The sequence below is a fragment of the Pteropus medius genome, unplaced genomic scaffold (assembly GCF_902729225.1).
Source record: "Pteropus medius unplaced genomic scaffold, Ma_sr-lr_union100, whole genome shotgun sequence".
Classification (NCBI taxonomy): domain Eukaryota; kingdom Metazoa; phylum Chordata; class Mammalia; order Chiroptera; family Pteropodidae; genus Pteropus; species Pteropus medius.
Genome location: NW_024348529.1, coordinates 589,924 through 604,038, shown reverse-complemented (window position 1 = coordinate 604,038; position 14,115 = coordinate 589,924). Strand labels below are relative to the sequence as shown.

General features: G+C 54.7%; 1 non-coding gene across 1 annotated transcript; it reads left to right on the top strand.

Moving 5' to 3' along the window:
* The first annotated feature begins 229 nt into the window (after window positions 1-229).
* Window positions 230-362, top strand: LOC120616420 (small Cajal body-specific RNA 24). Its single transcript, XR_005656599.1, has one exon.
* The last annotated feature ends 13,753 nt before the right edge of the window (window positions 363-14,115 follow it).

Here is a 14,115-nt window from a genome sequence, read left to right as displayed (position 1 = left end):
GCAGTCATAGACCAACTGAGCAAAGGACAGATGGAGATTCAGTCACGAATAATGACAGACCCTGGTGACTACAACCCTACACGACAAACCCCAGGGTAGCGGCAGTGGTGGCCAGGCCTTCGGTGTGGTCAACCCTGAGGACGCCTGAGCAGCAGGCACTAGTCCCCACTTACAAAGGATGAAAGTGAGTAAATCACGTCAGTTTGTGCACTTGAAAAAACCACCACTGTGGACATTTATGTTTATTCAGTTTCTCTTACTTAAGGTGAAGAAACTCTTTGTGACTGTCCTACAGAAACATAGTAGCTTTCTATTTGCCTTTTGCCAAGTAAAAAACTGACATTTGTCCACATGTAAAATAAAAATTAAAAAACCAACCGTCACCATGTTGAAAGAAAAAAAGAAAGCAAAATCTATTACACGTTCAGTGGGTATTTAACCAAAATTTGCACAAGTGTAAGAAAAACTGCCAAAAAAACATTCACACAATTGAACTCTGAATTTGAAAGGCATTATCTGATCACAGAGGGACAACAGGGTCCTAAATGCTGCGTCTAACCCTCAAGTGTGGAGGGGACGCCGGCGCTGGCCCGTAGGGTCCGGGGGTAACGCGGTGCAGGAGGCGAGGGACCAGGGTGGCCGTGGCCCCTGGGGCTCAGACAACAGTCACCACCTGCACACTGCACTGGGCTTGCCCTCTGTTCCTTGTCTGCAGGTTTATATTTCTATTTCTCGGTAATTTTCTTTTTAATAATAAAGCTACATTCTTTTCTTCTAAATATGTCTCATTTATAAATAAAAGACTAAAATTCTGAAAAGGGGTCAAAACGATGCTGAAAATATAATACTATAAAATCATGGGAGGAGCAGTTCGGATTTGAAGTTGAAATAAAAGTTTACGTAATGTAAGTAAAATGAAACCTTAGACGTTCTCGATAAAGCACCAACCGCGGTCCAGCGAGGGGGAGGGCGCCAAAGGTCCCAACTACGTAGGAAATCGGCCACCTGTGCACATTGGGCCAGCCCATGGCCACCTGCGCGGTGCTGAACTCCGGGCCGCACAGAGGCCAGAGGCCAGAGGCCACGGCCAGGGACATGGCCCCAGCATGTCAGGAGGCCAGGGCGACAACTCCTGTGGGACACATGCCGGCCTCATCTGCAGAGGTTGGGGCCGCCCTGCTGACACCCGTGGGCCCATGGCTGAGGACGCTCACCTTCCAGCAGCTCCTCGCCGTCGTCCACGAAGAACTCCTTGAGCGGAGGCCGCTTCGGCCGCTTCAGGGTGTTCAGGAGCTGCTGGATTTTGGAAGACACTCTGCTGTTCACAGGGACACCTGCCACGGGAAGAGGGGCGCCGAGGCTAGGACACGCCGCACCCCCGGAGGACGGGACACGCGAACGAGGTCGCGTGACCAGCTGCACCAACACGGATCCCAGATGCGGCCGTCACGCCAGCCCCGAGGCAGACCGGCAACAGCAGAAAACAAGCCCGTTCCTCCCCCTAAGTTCTCACCATTTTATCATTTTTGTCATAAATATGCCACTTATGTTAAGATATGAATTTGTGACTGTTATTTTTAAATGAATTAATAAATATATTTTTTAAATTTTTAGTTTTATTTTCTAATATGATAGATATCAAGAGATACTATCCACCCATAATGACAAGAAGGTTGGGGACCGCTGTTTCATGACACTGTCGCTCTGGAAAGGTGCAGCTCTTTTTAAGTAGAACATACTGCCATTTGAGTTTTATGAGGTTTCCTCGTGATTCAGCACAGGTACTCCTGGCTGGAATCCACCTGAATATCGCGTCCAGATGCCTGGGACATCTGCCTCCCCCCGAGGAGGCATGACTTCCGTCACCCAGAGCGCTGTCTGGCTTCTCCGTCATGTCATCGCTGCTGCAGGCAAGGTCTGGGGAGACACACTGCACCCTGCGTGTCCTGACCCGTATCCAGCTCTCTCCCTGCACTGAACAGCCGTGGGTCATTCTCACCAGACCGATTTTCATTGCAATGGCCACAAAGTCATTTTCCAACTTTAGCATTCCAGCCACACGAAGCAGTCGACACCTGGCACCCTATGTGTCTGTGACCTAACTAGCTAGCCAGCCGGCTGCCTATCGTCTACCTCTTTATGTATCTACCCAACACCTATCGACCTACCTACCTACCTACCTGTCTCTCGTCTATCATCAGGAAGGACTCACAGATGGCTCTTTTCGGATGGTTATAAATCATTATGATTCTTAACTATCTAATGCACAAACGGTCTCAGATTTGGCCAGAAGGACCCTGTACAAGCGGACTTGTGACACTCCCCCTCGGTTTTACGCGCTGCCTTACGTGCTGTTGTAAGCTGCTTCAGTCACACTACGGCTCCACCTGCCCTGGAGTCGCACGACTCCGTGCGTGCCAGCGGTCCTCGGCGGGAAGGGAGTAAGACCCAGATCTGCTCACCAAATGTCTCGTTGCTACTGCTGTTTCCTTGTTCTTTCAACAGACAGAGCTAAGAAAGCACACGGCGCACACACACTGCATGCTCACAGACACACGCGCACCTGCACGGCCACGCGCCTGTGTGCAGATCGGCCCACGCAGGCACGCACTCATGCGCTGGGAACCGCAGTCCATGCCAGCAATGCCATGCCTGGTCTCGCCTGCACGGCTCTCCCCGGCCTCTGGATGCCCCTCTTCCAGGGAGAACCCTGCTCTCAACACCAACACCCCTGCTCAACGCCCTGTGTATGCGCAAGTGTCCAAACTGCTCACCCACAGCCCAGAGTGACAAACCTGCCGACAGGCGTCCAGGGCTGTATGCTGAGCTTCCTGCCCGCCTCGTCCAGGCTGAGGGCGCGTGGGCCACCGCGGCCACCGTGGCCCTCGTGGCTCCCGACCTACACCAGCTCTGTCCCCACCGCCTCCTCGAGTGCTGCCTCCTGGAAACACAGTCCTGTTTGCTTATTTCTGCTTGACTTCAGTTTCAGGGCTTTGACCTCTCCCCACCTCGTTTCTGTTTGGGATAGGCAGGACACTGACCAACTTCTAAATATGAGAACTATGGTCACACGGCACTGAGCCGGCACCCACGAGACAGCCCCTGTGCTCACGCACACAGCTGGGCGCACAGCCCACCAGGCCCAGGCTGGACTAACAGGCTGCCTGAGAAAAGCCAGACGATGAGCTCTACGGCTCAAAAAACCCGCTTAACAAAAACTACAAAAATTTTCAGGAATTTAGGTAAAAAAGGGAACTTCCTTGAGCTGACAAGGAGCATCTCTGAAAACCCAGAGCGGACATCACAACGAGAAATGAGAGTGTGGGTGCTTTCCCCCACCTGGGGACACGGCGCCTATGTCCACGCTCACCACATCCCACCGGAGCGACCGGGGCTCAGACATCGCAATGGGGCCGGAGACACGCGATCCGCAGGAAGACCTGCGACGGGACCACACTCACAGACACGGCACACGCGTGCACGAGCATGGTCTTAAGAAATCTACCAAAAATGCTGCTAAAACTAATGTAAGGTCAATGTGAAAAACCAACCGCATTTCCAGAAACTAGCAACAAACAGCTGGAAAAATTTTAAATACCATTTATAACAGCATCAAAAATAAAACGTATTTTGGGATGATTTTAACAAAATATGTGCGATACTCGTGCATTGAAAACTATAAAACCGTGCTAAAAACTGTTTATAAGTGCTAAATAAATGGAGAGATATACTATATTTATTGACTGAAGTATGTAATATTGGTAACATGCCAATTCTCCCCAAATTGACCTAGAGAGTCAATGAAATACCAATCAAAATCCAGCAGGAATTTTGGTAAAAATTATCAAACTGATTTTAAAATACATATTAAAATGCAAAGGAGCTGGAATAGCCAAAGCAAATTTTGAAATGTAAAGCAGAACTGAAGACAAACTACATGTTGTCAAGATTATAAAACCACAGTGATCGTGACAGATGCAGCAATGGAACAGCACAGACAGCCTGGAAATAAACCCTCCTCACATACGACATCTTCATTAAAGATGTCGAAGGAACTCGGTAGGGACAGGATGGTCTTTATAACACAGGATGCTGGAACAGCTGGATATCCTCATACGGAAAAACTGGTTTGTGCCTTACACTTGTGCTAAAATTAACTCAAATAGATCACGTACCTAAACGTAACACCTCAAACTATAACATTCTAGGAGAAAACCTTGATGACCTCAAGTTAGGAAAATACATCTTATATATAACACGAAAATTGGCTCTATCAAAGAAAAATGTGGTAAACTGGGCATCATCAAAAAAGGCACTGAAAACACGAAAGAGAATGAAAGAAAACGAAAACCCCAAGCCACAGACGGGGAGGAAACAGAAATCATCAACCCGATGAAGAACTGGCAGCCAGAACACATAAAGAACTCTCGGATCTTACAAGAACACAAAAGAACTCTCGGATCTTACAAGAACACAACATATTAAAAACATAAGCAAGCTATCTGGACGGACTCTCCTGAGGGGACCGGCAGGTGGCCGACGGGCACAGGGGAAGATGCTGCCACCAGTCACCAGAGCGGTGCACTTCGAAACCAAGGGACCCTCTCCGCACCAGTCTGGGTGCCTGCGACTGTAAGCACCAACAGCGCCCGCTGCCGGCAAGGGCGTGGAGGAACTGGAACTCTCACGGCGGACGGTGGGGACGTGACGGGGGGCGGGCGCTGTCTGCAGCAGCGACACACAAACCTACGACAAGGGCCAGCCTGGGCGTCGACCCAAGAGTGAAGCACAGCCCACACGAAGACCTGCGTGAGAGCATGCCCAGCAGCTAGTTGTGACAGCACACGCTGCTGGGGCAGCAGGCAGAGCGGAACCCCGTCAGTGGAGGCGCGAGCTCTGAGGCGGCAGGAACGTGCATCTCAGAGTAACCGCGGCAGCGGCAGAAACCGGACAGTAAACACCGTATGGCTCCACATGCGTAAGGTTCCAGGAAATGCACACTTATCTGGATGTCGGTGGTTGCCTGAGGGCAGAGCCCCACAGGGCCCAGGGCTTTTGGGGGGGCCATGTGCAGATGCTCCCACAAACTGGTAAGATCGCATACCTTGAATACGTGTAGTTGATTACATGCCAATTACACCTCACCCAAGCTCTTAAGTTTTCTTACTGTAAAGAGTAATAAATCAAATTTAAAACCCTATCTAAGCGGTAGAAACCCTGCTTCAAGCTGACTCAGTGTTTTGCTTTTGCAGCAGGACAAGGAGCTAAAAGGCTCTGACAGGATGTGACCTTTTGAGTCGGGAGTCAAAATGCACGTTCAGGCCTCAGATCCGAGACCCTCTGGAGTTTCCTGCAGTTCAAATCTGGTCACTGGAGGAAAAAAAGTTATGATTTTGATAAAAGACACTGGAAACTGTTTTGAAAGGAGGTGGTATCGACCAGGACACTGAATGTGGGGCAGGTGCCCACGGCCACGCCCATCACAGGCCCTGAGCACCGAGGTGAGGAGCGGCTGGGCCGGGGGCGCACCCACAGGGAGTCCAAACCGAAGTCCCCCAGGGCCGCCCCTGCCCCACGGCACTGCAGACCCCTCTCCCGCGACCGACGGCATCTGCAAGTTTGCTGCTCCCTGCCCTCCCGTCCCCGCTGGCCCCACTGCACGGCGCTCCGCTCAGCTGGGTGCGTGCCGTGCACACCAGTCTGTTACACGCTCTGACAGCCTGTAACTGGCCTGCGCACAGCGTTCGTGACGAGGTGGCCTGTGCTCTGCTGCGACAAGGGGAGGGAGAGGCATGCTCACCGTCCGCCGTCTCCAGGAGGCTCCCGCTGTGGCCCCGCGGAGCAGCTCTCACGGCGGCCAGCTGCGGACGCTCACAGCGCGAATGCTGAACGAGGCCCGTGGTGACATCGGGAGGCGTCGGGTGCAGATCTGCTTTGAAACACAAACCCAAGATAAAAGTGGCCATTAATTCAAGACTACTAAGTTGTGGTTTAAACCCCCTTCAACTCGAGCTGCATGAGCCTAGCACCACGCCGGGACCGTGTCCCTGGTTCACCATGGCACACGGGCCCTTGGAACTCTCAGCTCCCAGACACGGCGTGTCACCCAGGGTGCGCCCGCTGCTCCATTCTCAAAGGACCCAGCCCAGGACCACGCCAGCAGAGCCAGGCACAAGGAGACTGCTGCCCCAGGGCCTGAGGAGCTGTCACTCAGAAATCTCCCTCGATGAAGCAGAAACACACTTTAAATCAACTGTTGTGGGAACATTTCTGTTATATGACGAAAGAGAAGCAGACTTCTATAAAACACTCCCACGCCCCCAAGAGCACGTCGGAGATCCAGAAGACGGAGACCGTTGCAGCTTCACAGGATAAACCTGTAGAGATAAAAATGACCCTCGGGGCCAGCGCAACACACCTCGCTCCTGAGAGGCAACAATCGAGTTCTCAGAGCAGAATGAGTTAGTGTCACATTTAAAGACAGACTAGCCAGACACAGGTGTTTGAGGCCCCTCCGTGCATGTGCGTCTCTGTGCTGCACTCCACTGGAACACTGCCCATCACGTCACCGTCGCCGAGGAGCCTACAGGTAGGAAGGCGCCGTGTCTGCACGAGGACCAGAAGCTCTCCTCCCGTGACACTGACAGCAGACACCTGTCCACCTGTGACATCGGTAGGAGCCTATCAGTGGCAATCCGTGATCGGTTTTATCTCCTAAAGAATGATCCTGCCGTCACAGACGGCCCGGTAACATCTAAAATTATTAAATTCTGATTGTTTATCTGTCATTTCATCACCAAAGCAGAATACAAACTAAGAGTTTTTTAAGTATATAGAAAGATGAAATTACATGGAAGCAAAGCACAAACGCACTACTTACACAGCAGAAAACACCATGTGGACAAACCTCACCACAAGGACAGAGTTTTCACAGCCTTGAAAAAGCTGGATGTTGATAAAATTAGCATTTTCGAGTTTGCCTAGCATCAAGGGCTCCCAGTCTAAAAAGAAATCTCCCCACTCTTCCAAGTCTAGAACAAGAATAAACGATTTCAACAGCATTCAAGAAAAAGGGCACGAATAGTAATCTTAACTGAAAGTACTTTATAAAAAAAAGAATAAAAATAAACTGCACTCAAAATAAAAATGAACCCCTATAAGCAGAAGCACTACTTGTAAATGCCGGTATTTACGTCTGTGTTCGAATGCTTTCTGTACATGATTTCCATGATCCAAAACCCAAAACAATGCAGGTTCTTAAACTACCTTCGCCTGGCCCAGTCCACCTCAAACTGTTTACCTAAATAACCTTGCTCCTTCTGCAGTGCTTTCCTCGACCCAAACTGAAAAAGTCCCCGTGTCAGAGACTCAAAGGAGGACTTTATAGTAGAGAAGGAAAGCGAATCTTTTCGGCGTCCCAAGTTCAAGCCCGTGCACCCGCAAATGCCGAGCGGATGGAGCTCCCGGGCTGCAGGGCCCCGCCGACCGTCGGAGACCGTGCTCCGTTCAGGGCCGCAGGCACAGTGACACATGATCACGGCGGCAGCCCCCGCGTCTGTGCCCATGGGCAGCTCGCCTCGCTCAGTGCGTGGCCTGTCCTGCTGGCTGCCCTGTCAGCCCAGCCAGAGGCGCCAGGCGGCCGTGGGGACCGTCTGGCCGCCCCGCGGGGCCCCCTCCCAGTGCGCGGCGCCAGCCCAGTGACAGGGACGTACCCGTGGAGGCCGGGCGGACGCGGGCTTTGGCCACGGAACACCCGACTGCCTCCCAGTCCAGCCATGGGACCGGGCTTTGACGTACAGTGGCCGGCCTGCTGTGACCGCCCGTTGGGGCTCCCGGCGGCAACCCGCAGCACAGACGGCGCAGGAGCCAGCGCATCAGCCCAGGCCGGTCACAGGCACCCTGACGTCGTCTTCCCGCCACAGCTGCAACAGCAGGGTGCCTACGGGCCTCCCCGTCCAAGGAGTGCTCTTTTTGTGGTGCTCGTGCAAGGGCGTCTGGGCGTCACGTGCCAGCTCCGCACAGCCAACTACGCCACTATTTGTGTTTAAAAGACGAGATTCCAAGCAATGAAAGGTTCGCGATTTTTCCTTTGAACAGGGTTGGATGACTCGGAAAGATCCACGGCCCTGTGACCCAGTTTTGATGGACATCTCTTCAGGGTGAGGGGCTGTTTAACCTGGTCTGTAGGGAGAGATGGCCGGATGGCTGCAGTCCTGGCCCCACCCGGGCCAGCCAGGCACAGGGAAAGCTGTCAGACCCAAAGGCGGGGACAATGTCGAGGCTGTGGGCCAAGGGCATGCAACAGGAGCAAGCGCAGCCACATCTAAGTGGTCGTCCACCTGCACCTGCCACCCGGGCCAGCCCCGCCTCCAGAGCAGGAGGGGGCACGCCAACAGACACCGTACCCTTGTCGGCATCCCTGGGGGAGGCCACACGCCACAGGGTCTGAGGTGGCCAAACCACAGCAGAGCAGGAACCACAGCTGTGACCGAGAAGACGACAGGTGGGCCCTGATGGGCGGGGGGCCCCTGTGCAGGGCCGCGGCAGCCGGTACTGACCTACATGGCCGAGGGCCGCGGGGCCTGCGAGCGCGCTGGCCAGTCTCCCTCCCGGCTGAGACGACGTGGAGGACGCGGAGGACGAGGTGGACGAGCCCGGACCCGCCGGGCTGAGCCGGGGCCCCAGGCTGGAGCGGCTCTGCGGTGGAGCGGCGGCCAGCCGCCCGGGGCGCCGCGCAGGGCCCTCGTCTTCTGAGGCAGACGACGTGTCTGTGGTTGAAACAACGACAGCGTCAGGCAGCATGGGCACCAGGAGCTGGGGTTCCGCAAGGGCCCCCCAGCCTGCGCCACGACGCCCAGTGCGCACACCGGGCTGGGGGTCATCTTGAGGGTGGCCGTCCATCAGCAGGGGCCTGTGCCACTCTTGGCCATTGTCCAAGGCGCCCCACCAGCAAGCTGGCTGCCCGAGGGGCCCGCCTTAGGGCACAGTACCCAGGGCGAGGACAGCACGGCCCCCAGCACGGCCCCCGGGAGTGAGGACAGCACAGCCACCTCCCAACATGGTCCCAAATATAAAGCGACCCAAGCACTGAGCTCCACTGCACCCTCACGCACAGGACACCCCAAGGGAAAGCTGAGCACCCCCGCAAGTGTGGTAGCCATGAGGCCACAGCCCTGGCGTCCTGTCAGGGAGCAGAGCCCTCCCCAGACACTGCCTCGGTCACAGAGCCAGCCGGGAGCCGCGCCCTCTGGTCAGCGGCCGGTGTGCTTTACCGCGGGATTCACAACTATGTCGACGCTCTTTAAAAACGAGGAGGTGTCCACAGTTATTTTTAGTAGGAAGAGTAATTTGACTGCCGATTCTAGGTGTTTTTTGACAGTGTAAACTTTTTCTTAATCAAGGAAGCATTACCCAGACCACTAAGTCACCCTGTGAATCTGGTGGCTTCTAGTCACCAGGTTCGTGACCTAAGTGAGACGCCAGGCCACGGAGGGGCGCCGCAGGCGGTTTGGCCGGGGCCTGGAGTGTGTGGCTGATGATAGGAAACCCCACGCAGGAGCTGCGTCCCGATGGCCAGGGGCACAGCAGCAACTGTGAAGCAAACCCGAGACCCTGCAGATAGCCTTCTGCCCTCCTGCCCGAGGCCTGCGAACCACCTGGCAAGTGCCAGTTCCTAAAGTGAGAATAATGAAAAGGCCTGAGCCCAAGGGCCTCGCTCACTCCAGGGTCTTCCCCTCACTACAAGGCACACACAGCATCTTAGTGAAAACATGAAAGCCCACACAGAAGTCGGGGGGACAGCCACACTGTGTGCACACAGATCCCAGGCGAGGGCACCGCATCTCCATCTCCAATTTTTCCAGATCTTTCCTACAGGCCAGGATCTTCCACCTCACCAGAAAACGAAGGTTTGACAGCGGCGTGAGGAACGCCCTGTCAGCCCACCCGACGTGGCCATCAGTACCTGGTGGGGTGCAGGTTTCCACAGACGAATGCGCGAGAACAGAGCGTCTTTTCGAAGGCAGAGGCACTTTCCTCTCTTTATATTTGGCCAAAGCTGCTTGCACGGCTTCCGTGTGGACATCTACGCAGAAAGAGCAGCAGTGAAAACAACTCTCACAATGCTAGTTATCCAGGAAAAAAGTTATGCGTCCGCTGTTCGTTATGTTCACTGGACGTGAAAGGAACACGAGCTTGGCCCGTGCCTACGTGTTACGCTGGTCCTGGATGTCCTTAAATATTCCCGTTTGTACACGTGACTCCGGAACCATCTAAATACGTTCACAGTTAGAAAGCAAAACTAAATAAAAAAAGAAACCCACACTGAAGGTCAGGTGAACGAACGTCAACTTGTCCCCGGTGCTCGGCGTGAACGCCGAGCGGCCCTGAAAGGCCACGGACGGGTGAGCCTGCGCCTCCCGGGAAACCCCGAGGACGGGGGCACCGCCCACGCAGTGCGGACTCCTGTGCAGGACCCCTGCTGGCGGCTGCGAGGGTCCTGTCCCATGGTGGCGTTGGTGCATCACGTGGGACAGAGCAAAGGGAGTCTGGTGTGACAGTCTGATTCAATGTCTCCTGGGAACTGAGGTGCTTGCGAGGCGGGGATGGGACACAATGGGGATCGAAGACGTGAAGCAACGCTCTGCGGCCCTGGACCCCGACAGGAAGCGTCGGCGCGCGCCTGCGAGGTCAGGTCGCCTTTAAACGCCGGGTCGCGCCAGTCCGCTGACAATGCTGAGAGGCAGCGACCAGCCCTGCACTCATTCTGGGGTCCTGGAATGAGACCCCACTGAGAGGACCCGTGGCAATGCCGGGGTGAGCCTGCAGCATCTCGTCACAACAGCAGCAAGGGCAGGACCCACAACCCCAACAGGCGTGAGCCTAACTTGAAGATGTCCTCAAAGGTTAAGAGTGGGACAGTGTGACCACCAAGCAGGGCAAAGCCGGGATGCACTGGACAGCAAAGGCAACACAGAGATGGGGTAAAAGGACGCGATGAAGGCGCAGAGGCAGGAAAGGGGCTGTGGCTGCCACTGGCGGAAGCCGGTGACCCAACCGGTCTCCTGACGGGAGTCGCGTGGGGGGACAGCTGGGTGCGCGCCCCGGCCCCCCGGCCCCACACAGCGCACGGACAGGAGACGCTCTGCACCGGAGTGTCCCAGCCTCTGCTGGAGGGTGATAGAGTCAGTTCCACTGGGACTTTCTCCTTCTCTTCTTTGCTGCTGTCTTAGAATCAGACAAAATGAAAGGGTAGACAGAACCATCCAGAAGGAAAAATCTACACAGTGTCAGCACAACAGAGGTACACACCAACAGATCCAAGGAGCTCGACAAAGCCGAAGAAACGTAAGGAGATCAGAGCAAGCACGGCATAGAGATATCGCTCGAAACCAGCGACAGAGACGATCTCACAGGTGCCAGAAGACGACAGACATGTTACATCCACAGAACCAACGACAAGGCGACCATCAGCTAAGCTACAGTCGCTGGGCGTGTGGTTCTCCAGAGAGGGACGAACGCGTCACCAGAACGGGAGGGTCCAGAAAAAGCCACGCGTGTGTGGGTGACTGCTTTTAGGCAAAGGGGCAGAGGCAGGATACGCTCCACACACTAGGTGTCCACATGTGACAAGCGAGCCCCGGTCCGTGCGCTGGCTTCATGCTGCAGTTCATAAGAAGGACCGCGGACCTAAAGGGGAAGCCCCCAAACGATGAGACCTCGAGAACACCCAGGTGAGGGTCTTAGTGACCTCGGGGAGACAGACTTCTTAGCAACACGAACAACAATAGTATCCATTAAAAAAATCGGTAAGTTAGACTTAATCAGAATTAAAAACTTATGCTCTTCCAAAGCTATTTTAAGAGAATGCAAATACAAGACCAAGCCTCCGAGAAAATGCTACCAAAGCACATTCATGATAAAGGTCTTACGCTCAGAAAACAAAGCATCAGAACTAGGATAAGGCTCACGGGGGCAGAAAACGGGTTATGACACCAGTCACGTGCAAAGCGGTGGTGGGGAACGGGACACAGGAGGGGCTCCTGCGTGACCCCACTCACAGGCCATGCACACGGGTGTCGCGTGTCTGCCCCTGTGTCTCACTGGAGTCGGTGTGCAGGGTTCTCAGGGTTCAGAATTCAGGTGGCTTTGACTCTGTCTTTAAACTTGCTGCAATACTTTACATTCTGTGTGTCGTGTACTTTACACGAAGGCAAACTATTTTCAGTGTGACAAAGTTTTTTACATGTATATTAAACTGACAAGAAATTATCTTATCAAAAATTTCTCACTCCCTTGTTGACATAACATTTAAAATCTCAATGTTCCTTTTAGCTATTCTTAAAACAAAATGGCCATTTCTTTATCTCTGCTGAAAGTTTTTCATTATAAAAAGGCTTATCGAAATAGCTTAAATATGGAGGAAATACCACAACGGAGAAAGAGTTGTTAAACAGGTGAAGTAGAGTGCGTAGAAGTTATTGCTACATAATCGAAAACTGAAAACGTGAAAATTTTCAACAGGTGTTCTGATCATTCAAATAAAATATCAAGAGACAAATTTAGCTACGTATAAAAGCAGCGACAAAGAGGCAGAAATCTAATTAGAAAGATAGCTCCCAACTTAGAAAAGGAAAAAATACTAGACCACCCGCAGTCACGAAGCACAGGGCTATGAACGCCAGGCCCCGGGCTGCCCAGCGCGGGGAGACCGGGCGGTGGGCTCTGAGCGCTGGGGCGCCAGCATCTGCTGGGGGCCCGTGAGGGCTAAGTTTGTTCCTGAAAACCACGATGACGTGGTAAATCGCCGTTCCAGGGAAGGTAAGTTCAGCGGGCGTCAGGCAGGGGAAACCGCCCGGAGCCCGAGCGGCCGCCGTGTCCCTACCTGACCGGAAGCGCTCGCCCCGGGAGCTGGCGGGCCGCGGCTTCTGCGGCCTGGGCGCCGCGGCCGTGCCTCGTGGGGGCCCGGGCGTCCTGGGCTCTGCCTGGAGCGGGGGGTCCACTCCTGAAACACAATTTTAGGGGGATGTCTTGTGGGAACTCTTTGCTTTTCCAATCTTGGAAAGCCCCATTTCGCACAGCCCGCGCTGCACGGAAAACAGTGATCTGAGCTTGCCTACCTGGGTGGCTGCCACCCGGGGCTGGGAAGTCAAGGTGAACGTGGATGCCCACGTCCAGCTCTCTCCCTACAGCGTCCCCTGGAGGCGGCCGGAGCCCCCGCGGCACCACGCACAGGAAGGCCTCGGGAAGGCCCTCTGAGCGCAGCCCTGCAGTCTGGTGCGAACTCGACGAGGAATGCCCACTACGCAACTACGGGGTGTCGCACGGGCAGGCACAGGGGAGCACGAGGAGAGAGGCACAGGTGACGGGATGATGGCAGGGCAAGCTCAGACCTCGGACCCACTGCCTCGGCCTGCGACACGCTCGCCGTCTCCACGCCCGATGGGGACTGCTCACCACTGCACCCTGGCCCATGGCGCTCATGTCCACGGCCCTCGGGGCACTGTGGTGAGTGAAGGGACGGGGACAGGTGCACAGGGCTGTTAAACAGAGCCCTCAGGGTGTCCCAGTCCTTGTTTGCTGGCATTTGACAGGAACACAAACCAAGCCTTCAGCGGTGCTTCAGCAAAATGATCAAAATGCCATAAAAAGAGCTAGCAAGACCCCAGCCCCACTGGCCCCTCCAGCCCCGATCACCCCCGCCTCGACCCTGCTCATCAGTGACTGCCCCACGGGCACACTAGAGCAGGAGTGACGCTGTGTGACTCCCACGGCCAGTCATGAAAGGCGACACAGCTCTTGTCGGGCTCTCTGTGACAACGCACGAGAGGACAGAGGGGGCCGGAGGCAGCTGCCTCCGTCCCCCAGCACTGACTCCACGGCTATGGTGAGGGCGCGTCCAGGACGCAAGCTCTGGCTCCGTGGATAGGGCGAGGTGGCCTCTGAGCCTGGCCAGCCTGCAGATTCGTGAGCAGAGCAGATGGAGCTGCTTTAAGCACGACATCTGAGGAGCTATCACGTGACACTAGACCGGGAACCCCTCTAGAATCGATGTCTAGCTCTCTGGAATTCAAGCATCTCTGCACGCGTGCACACACATGTGCACACACATCCAGC